At 50.1% G+C, this 9374-nt stretch overlaps 1 pseudogene; it reads right to left on the bottom strand.

Moving 5' to 3' along the window:
• Positions 1–357: 357 nt before the first annotated feature.
• LOC126539796 (uncharacterized) lies at positions 358–3908 on the bottom strand (annotated as a pseudogene).
• Between the last annotated feature and the right edge of the window lie 5466 nt (positions 3909–9374).

The following is a 9374-nucleotide window of genomic DNA, read 5'->3' as shown; positions in this document are numbered from 1 at the left end:
TTCATTTGTGAAGAGGAGATCGAGGGTGTTGGATGATGGAGCACTAACTCCGGTTGGGGACTCGACGCACTGAGTAAGGTTGAAGCTACTTGTGAGCTGCCACAATGCAGAATGTAACAATGAGTTTGATAAATTGGTCGGTAGACCGCGTTCCCAGGACCCGTCTGGTAAGTTGAAATCATAACGTCATAAGAAACTGACGCCAGTGCTTCAGAGAGGCTAGATATAGCTGTACTGTCATTTCCTGATGGCATATAGAACGAAGCTATTGTAATTGTCCTACCAGTTTGTGAAGCAACTTTACACATGACAAGCTCACAGTCCATGTTGCAAAGATCGATCGGCTCCGGACGGGGCCTAAGTAGTCTTCTGGGCGCCAGCCGCGCGACCCAGGTCGCGCGGCCAGCCTTTGCAGGCCATTGCTGGCTCGCTGGGTCTCTGCCGGCACAGCGCCTCGATGACCTGCTGGACAGCCCAGAGTTGTTCTTTTTGGTTGTAGCTCCCTGCGGCTGCTTCGAGTCGAGGCGGAATCCTCCCAGACTTGGCTTCTTACTGGTACTTGGTGCAATTCCACAGCCTGTGTGCGAAGCCGGCCGTCTCCCTTCGGCAGACTCTGCACTTGTCGGGTGCGTCTCGGGATACATTCTGTGCATCAGCTACGGGCTGGGGAATGAGCCCGTCTGCAGCTGTCTGAATAAAACGGCTTGCTCTCAACTCAGCCCCGAGCAAGGGGGGTTGGAGGGTTCTGCGAGCCAGGCGGAAAGCCTTGCTTATCTCATTGTATTCGGTCATTCGGTCCTTGGTGGTGAACCACAGCGGCCAGTCTACCGAGGCGCGGTCAGTTAGCGCGTGCGTCTCCGCGTGTGCTGTCTCGTGGTTGGCGTTGCGGTCCAACGCCGCGCCCGAGTGTATCGGGAACCTTGTCGTTTGCTGCCGTCGTCGTTCTTTGATGCCTGCAGTATGCATACCGCTTCCTTCGCTATCCAGCCTTTGGCGCAATTTCGCACCGCGTTGGCCAGGGCGATGGCCACCTCCTCCGCTTGTTCTGCCTTGGTGCATCTCATGCTGGCGGTCGTGCGAACGGTGCCGGTCGTGTTCACGACGTCCGTCGTGAAGCCGTGTAGCTTGACCTACTCAGCCGCGTCCACGTAGTGTGCGTGTCTGTCGGCCGCGTGCTGGTCTTTCAGCACCTCCGCTCTCCACGGTCTCCTCCATTTGTTATACTCCGGGTGCATGTTCCTCGGCATCCGGTCCCCTCTGATGTTGCCCCTGATTTCATCGGGGACGGGAAGCTGCGCCTGATCCCTGCCTTGGTATCCAATTCACAGGTTGTGCAGAATTTTCTGGCCGGCCTTGGTCGTAGAGAGCCTTTGGAGTTGAGCGGCGCGTTGGACCTCCACTATCTCATCTAGTGTGTTGTGCACCCCTAGCTGCAGGAGACGGTTGGTGCTCGTTTTGAACAGCCCCAGTGCCGTCTTGTAGGCTGTGCGGATGAGAACATCTGTCTTGTTTTTCTCGCTCTTCTTCCACTTGTGGTAGGCCGCCACGTACGCTACGTGGCATATGACGAACGAATGGACGAATCACGCTGTCTTCCCTCGTTCCGCTTTTCTTGGTCGAGACTCGCTCGAGTAACTCATAGAATTCGCAGCTTTCTCCAAGAGCCGGGGGACGGTCTCGCTGTTTCTGTCGTGTGTCTCGATCGTCATTCCCAACTCTCTGATTTTGTTGACTGTTGGAATTACGTTTTCTTCTCTGGTCTGGACTTTGATTGCCTCGTGCTCTCTCGGGCTGCTCTTGGGTTTGCGGTGCTTGATGGGTGGGTACACGAGGAGCTCCGACTTGCTCAGCGAGCATCTGAGCCCCGTTCCGTCGAACTGGTATAGATTGCGTCTACGGCCGCTTGTAGAGTGGATTCGATGTGGGCATTGCTGCCCCCTTCCACACGCAGCGTTACGTCATCTGCGTATATCGTGTATCGGAATTCCTTGATGTTCTTGAGCCTTTCGACCACTGCTATCATCACCACGTTGAAAAGCATCGGCGAGATGACCGATCCCTGAGGCGGCTGTGCTTCCCAGCTTCGTCTCCTGCGCTTGCAGGTACGCCGCTCTGAGCTCGGACGTTCTGTCCGTGAGAAAGTCTTTGCTGTAATTGTATGATATCTCTCCCATGTTGAGGTTCGAAACTTGGGGTAGGATCGTCGAGTGCTTCACCTTCTCCAAGGTGCTCAGCAGATCGAGGCCCAATATCGCTTTGTTGTCTCCGGTGTTGCCGTCGCTGATGTGGGGCTTAAGTTGTATCATTGCGTCCTGGGTATTGAGTTGCTGCCTGAAGCCGATGATCGTTTACGGGTAGAGGTCTTCTTTCTGGAGGTATTCTCGCCACCTGTTGAGCAGGGCGTGTTCCACCAGCTTGCCCACGCAGGACGTGAGCGTTATGGGTCGGAAGTTGTCAGTGTCGAGTGGCTTGCCTGGCTTGGGGATAAGGATGGTCTTTGCCTCCTTCCACTACTTCGGTAGCGTTCCCGTTTTCCAGCATTTGTTGTAGTAGCTCGTGAGGCTTTCGATAGATTTGTCATCGAGCTTCTGAAGTGCCTTGTTGGCGATGCGGTCCGGCCCGGCCGCCGACCTGCTGTTGAGGTCCTGCAGCGCCGTGCGAACCTCTTCTACGTCTATGTCTCTGTCGAGACGCTCGTTGGGCAGCCCCCGCACGGCTCGTGGCGCTCCGTGGGCGTAGTCGGCAGCTATCTGTCGCTGATGTGCTTCGTCACCTTATCGGCTCCGTGTTTCGTGACTTCCCGATGGAAGAGTTTCGCCAGTCGGTCCCTTTGGTGTGACTTAGTCTTAGTTTCGTCGAGCAGATGCCTAAGCAAGTTCCGTGTTTTGCCAAGGTGCATCTGGCCATCGGCGGCGTTGCATATCTCGTTGTGCTATTGCGCACATAGCGTACGACAGTGTTCCTCAATTGCTCTGTTGAGTTCTACGACTATCTTTCGTAGCCTACGATTGAGGCATTGCTTTACCTATCTGTTGAGAATGGACGGCTTGGTTTCAATGAGGGGGGCCAGTCGGCTGTCCATTCCGTTAGTTTCAAGGTCTGTTTCTGTGTCCTTGGTTGAGTTTCGAACGTCTTGGACGATCTTGCTGGTCCACTTTTCGATGTCATCGATTTCGGTCTCTTCCTCCTCCTGGTTTCTGTTATCTCTCAAAGCGGTCGAATCGACCCACGTATGCTCCCTGACGTTAGTACTGCTCTGCTCCAATATGGCGATTTCTACGATCATGTGGTCGCTGCCGAAGTCCACCCCTCTGTTCCTCCTCGTGATCGTGATCGATTCGTTGTTCTTGACGAACGTGAGGTCAGGGGTGATATCTCGGGACACAGAGTTGCCAGTTCTCGATGAGGGTATAGTCGAGTTCCGCTGCGTCTTGGGACAGGTTTCTGCCTTTCGCATTGCTCTTGACGTAGTCCCACGCCGGATCTATCGCATCAATGTCGCCGCATGCGATCAGCGTGCTCTGGCTGTCCGTCGTGCTTGCCTTGCGAAGAATGGCTTTGAACTTCTGCAGTCTCTGCGATTGGCTGCTGTAGATGTTCAGAATGAAGCTGCTGTTTTTTCTTTCCTTGGTCGGTATAAGTTCGGATAGCGTGTATTCGATCCTGCTTAGCCGGTGTTCCACGAATGTGAGTCCCTTTCTGGCCAGGGTGCACAGGCCTCTGCCGTCGGGCGGGCCTGCATGCACCCTGCAGCCGAGGAGGGACGGCTTGCCCGTGAGCGTTTCTTGGAGTAGAAGCACGTTGGGCTTGCGCGTGGCGTGTTCGATGTGCTGCTGGACGACTGCCCTCTTGACGAAGCCGCGGCAGTTGCACTGCCACGCTGGTATGCCTGTCAAGTTGGAGGCCATGATTATCTTATTCGCAGTTGCTGAACATATAAATTACACCCATCTTTTTCGTTTCTTTTCCTCCAAGAATGTGATCCGTTATCGTCAATATGGCTTCCAACCGGGCAAGACGACTGAGACCGCATTACTTTATTTAAAGTTGTTTTAATTCAAAACAATAAAATGAAACTTTTTACTACTGGTCTCTTTCTTGACTTGGCAAAGCGTTTTATTCTGTCCAACAAGATATTCTTCTAACAAAATTAGAAATTTACGGAATTCGTGGCATCGCTAAACACCTAATTGAAAGGTACTTGACTGCAAGACAACAGTACACAAGGCTACTTAACAAGACTTGCTCTGACCATGGAACATTAAAATATGGTGCACCTCAGGGATCCATATCAGGACCCCTCCTATTCACTATGTATATATCTGACATGGTGAATATTTCTTCAGCTTGGAACATTATCCCTATTTAATTGTGACCGGATAATGCCCATATAGGTGCAAAATCAAATAATATAGTTCTTGTGACTGTCACTTCCTCTGCCCATTCAGGCAGGGGTAACCCCGACATGCCGTAAACAGTGCTTGTGACATGTCCTGCTTTGTATGTGAGATCGTAGTTTGACAACACATGTCAACAAAGATGTACTCGCGCAGCAGTCGTAAGGCTTGCCGGGCGCTCAGGGACAAAGACTGGCGTCAGTAGCTAGCAATAAGTTAGAATGTTTAACATGTGACAGTACAGGAATTTAACAATATTATTTTTTCAAAGAATAATTCCTAGTCCCTGCACCTCGATTTGCAAGTCGCTGCACGCAGTCGAGTCATTGAACGAGTTGTTAAGGCAGTAGTTTCTTCGTACCTTTAACCCCGCCCAGAAACACAGCTGATAAACTATATTTATTCACATGCATAACATGTCAGATGCAAGTCGTTCATGACGTAAATGATGGTAACTAAAATTAAATTCTGAAGTTTTACCTGCGAGAACTACTACCTCCCAAAACCCGCATAATTTTGATTACCTTGGGGTGCACTTTAAAGATTAACGTGCAGCCAATGCATAATACACGGGCATTTTTACATTTATACCCGTTCTAAACGCGATCTCGGTCATAGCAGTGCAATGGACAGAATGCATGTCCAGCAGCTACTTTTCGGAAGGCAGGTGTTTGTGTATTTGGATCTTTTCTTGCAGTTACTTCCCCATTTTCATCCACTCTATTTGAGTGGCAAGTGGTGCAATGGCTCAAAGTAGTGTTGGAAAACGAGGCAGAAACTTTGCATAAAAGTTAAGAAAGGTCGGAAATACTTTTAGCTGAGTGACACGTATTGACTCAGGAGCATGCATGATAACTTCCACCATTTGTGGTACCAGGTGTAACCAGTGGCGTAGCAACAGGGGGGGGGGGGGGGGCGTGGGTGCAAGGGGCCAGTGGGGGGGGGGGGGGTGTCAGACGCCTGAAGACACCCCTCTTTCCGCCGGCTTGACTGGGCGCATACGGCAAAGAATGCTCCAGTATCCATTAGCCCGAGCTCATGTACCCGATGCTTAGCGCCGCAGAATTGTCTGGCTGCAGCTCTATCAACACCCCACGAAATAATTGCACGAATGTGTGGGCTAAAAAATTTAATTCGCAAAATGGTCGCTAAACTATTCGCCTTAGCGGGATGTTTCAATTGGGGTACGCTTTTACCGTGCGTTCATGCTGGGAGCAGGAGTCGCTAAACATACAGTGAGGCGTTGTAAGGCGTTGAAGCTCTTGAGTCCCTCTTCCGTTCAGAACGCTCAGGGAAGACGAACAAAGACAGCAGAAAGAGGCCATTCAACCAGCGCGCCCGGCGCTCGCGTTTACGGCAAAGCGTTCGTTGAGAGTGACGTTGCATAATTTGCGGCCGTCAAAAGTCGCGAATGGGATTCTCTGGATAGTCTGCACACTCGGTGCGGCCGAAGAGTTCGGCGGCGTATGACTCGACAGGCTGTATATAGTGGCGGGCGCCGCGATGTTCAGCTCGCTTTTACTTCCCCTATCCCACTCAATCCGAGAAACCGCTGCGAAACCTGCCGTTATGTCTCACGCTTTCCTTCTTACCCTCCAAAGCTTCAGAAAACTGTTCTTGTGTGTCTTCATGTCAGAAGTACAGTGTCTGTGTCAGCTGCACAGAATTTTACAAAAGAAAACGTGAATTTTGTAAGGATATTTACCGGTATTCTATGAAGTTATGTGCCTTTGATTACTAGGAACTCGGTAGCGTGAAAAATATGGCGGATAACTAATAACCATATCCTTAATAATCTATTAATTAGTAATTATAGAGGAAGCACTTCAATTCCAAGAATTGAGGACTCAAAGTCGTATCATTAACTCAACAAAAACTTCTTAAACAAAATCGTTTTGGTGCTACAACCTACAGTACTTTGGCACTGCGGGCGGCGCCCAGTATGGCAGTTGCGAAAGAAATATGAAATATTGGACCAGTGACGTTGATCCCTCAACCCTCTTCATTGCTTCATTGCGAGTGCGGACCAACAGGTTTCGTTGGCACGGGCTTCATCGCGGTCTTCTTTTTTTTTATGGTGACGCCAAGAATCGACGCGAAGCGCGCTCTTATCTGTTCCCAATCTTTTGGTGTTACCGCGGCTCAGATAATCACGTTTTTCCGTATAGCAGCAAATAAAAACAAGGCTTTAATGATCAGAGTGAAGAGAACTCGCAATTGTCATAGCATTGGCGCCCGCGCAGCAGGGAGGCATGTGGCGTTTTCCGTTCTTCTAATATGGTGGGGAGATCAGCGTCACTGAGACACAATTTAATTTTCGTTTTCGTTCAGGGCTGTCCACAGCCAAAATACTGGTGGCCATAGTACCTGCGATGATTTTTGTGAAATTGTTGTTGGGCACGATATGAATGTCGGCCTTCAATTTTGCAAATGCAATGTTGCCGCTAAAATTGGTAATTAAAACATTATAAATTTTTTTTTACTTGTGACGTGAACCGTATTTGCCACGATGCCGCATTTGTATTGGTTGCCAAGCCTTACAGTCCGACAGAAGATGAGCACATCTGCTTATCACAAGTTATCAGTGCAGCACCCTGTGTAATTTGGCGCAGAAAAAACAGCGTGTATTGGCCTCGAACTCCACCACTGGAAAAGCTGGCGCCACCGTCGGCGTGACGTGCTATTAGGGATCACGTGGACATAGCGGCCGCGTCGGCTGCTTCGCGAGCTGAAAACGAGAGTTTAAGTTCCCTCGTACGCTGCGATCTTCATTTAGTGGCGAGATTTTCTCGCTTCGAATGTCTCCTTTACAACGATTTAAAGCACTACAATAGGCAGTGACCGCCTTTGAAGGCGCGCAACATGGTAGGCTACTGCTCTGTGCCGCAGTGCCGGACGTACGCAGCGGAGCTCGGTGTCAGCTTTATTCATATTGACACGTGTACTTATATTTAACGGGCAACCACGTTTCGCCGCCTAACAAATGTTATCGCACAGCGCGGGACGCGTCTGCATGTATCCGAAGTTTCTGGAAAGTTATCGATGCTTCTATCCGCTGTCGCCGAACATTGTATTATCTGATTTCATCGCGTGACTCGAATGTTGTAGAACTTTGTGGAAGGCATGCGGGTCCCAACAATTAGTCTGGAACATTCGACGACTGTTGTATAAAAGCCGACGCGCTTGACCCGCTGATCAGATTTTCGACGATCACCGAGCGTGTTCGCCACTGTCGTTGTGCTATAAGTGTAGCCTGTTTTGTGGGCACAGGTTCGCCCAATAAAAGTTAGTTTTGTCGTTCACAGTATTGCTACTGTGTTATTGAACGTCACCACCACGTGACAATATTCACAAGAAGCTGCGTGAAGCCTGGCTTGCAAAACATAAAACCGGCAAACAGTCACCGGCTACAACTCGGGTATGCAGCAAGCACAGACGCGAGGAAGATTTCTGCTAGGGCGCCGGGTCGGCGATGTTCGAAAAACGGGCACTGAGACGTTCGCCCTAGTCCGCTGCCCGACTAATGTCATGACGGTTTGGTCTATGAACTTGTCGATGCTATAGATACTGGCAAGTTCACTGTACTGGAAAGGGAGCGGCAAGAAGCACACTAAAAAAAAAGCATGGCATATGGTCATGTTTGTGTTATGAAATAATGCACTGGATTACAAAAAATGAAACAGCCGGAAATCGCACGCTGAGAACATCTATAAATATATAGTGTGACGCAACGCGAGAAATAATATTGAAAAGTCCAAGAATTTAGAAAAAAAAAAAGATTGAATCATCGCGACGGCACATCACAGTCCCCTTAGGCGTCGAAGTCTCTACAATGAAATTATTTTTGAACAGCTCTGATAGCGCCGACGCAACAATGGTTGCTTGTATACTGTCAAATGCTCATATTCTGCGGCTTTAAGCTCATGGCACGGTGCGAAAACGCGCACGCGGCGAAAGCGAAACAGTGCGCGGACAAGCATGCAGACGCGCAGTCGGTCGCTGCGAAGCTGTGCGATCGCTGCATTGAGGCTTCATTCTATTACGTTCCATTTAGTTATGGAAACACTATAAGAACATATTTCACATAGTTTGCTCTCAGCGTTTGCCTACCTTTCAAGCAAGAAGCCGGTTCGGGACATTCCATCACGGTGATCGCGCACAGTGGCGTTCACTGTACGTATTCGGTAAAGAGATTGCGTCTGTAAAGGATTGTGTGCTTTCAGTTTGCCCAAGATTACTATTTAGACAGTAAAAAACTTCTCTCCTTTCGAAAGTACTTACAGAAATGTGCGGGGGAGCTCCGGCGTGGTGTTTTCAGTGAGCGCTGACAGCAAAACCTATGAGGAGCGCGCCGCGTGATCCCTCATACTACGCCAGAGAGGCGCTTCCGATAGATGGCGACCCTAGCTCTTCGCCGCCAATACCTGCTGCATTCACGATCTCTGGGAAAGAACGCGAAGGAGAGGGGGATCCAGGGGACGTGCACGGTATCCAAGGCGGCTGTACTGGTGCTGAAATCCGGAAATTGTCGATATCCTCGCCTTCCTCGACTACACCCGGGGGGCGGGGGGGGGGGGGGGGGTGACACAAGACCTATGGGCCCCGGGTGCCAGACGACCTAGCTACGCCACTGGGTGTAACCCACATTTGTCCTTTTTTTTTCTCTGAAATAGTGGACCTTGCCCTAAAGAACGTGGACTCTTCTTCGTTAACTGAAATTCCCTGGGGAAAGCAACTTACAATGCATTCGTTCAAAATTAGGGAATTCCTTATGTAGCATGCGATGCCAAGAAAACCTCGCAATACATGTTCCATAGTTACTTGAAACATAGCCAGCATAGTCCGCACGAGTCTTTCAAGTATAAGCGAAGCTATGTGGGTGTTTGTGGGCTGCTCTTCTCGCTCGTCAAGCCTAAGCCTGCAGGCCCTTAGAGACGTCTAAGACTGTGAACGTTGCACCTCCTACTTCGGAAGCAA

This window comes from Dermacentor andersoni, chromosome 2, assembly GCF_023375885.2.
Source record: "Dermacentor andersoni chromosome 2, qqDerAnde1_hic_scaffold, whole genome shotgun sequence".
NCBI classification, from domain to species: Eukaryota; Metazoa; Arthropoda; class Arachnida; order Ixodida; family Ixodidae; genus Dermacentor; species Dermacentor andersoni.
This window is presented reverse-complemented; position numbering and strand designations above follow the sequence as displayed.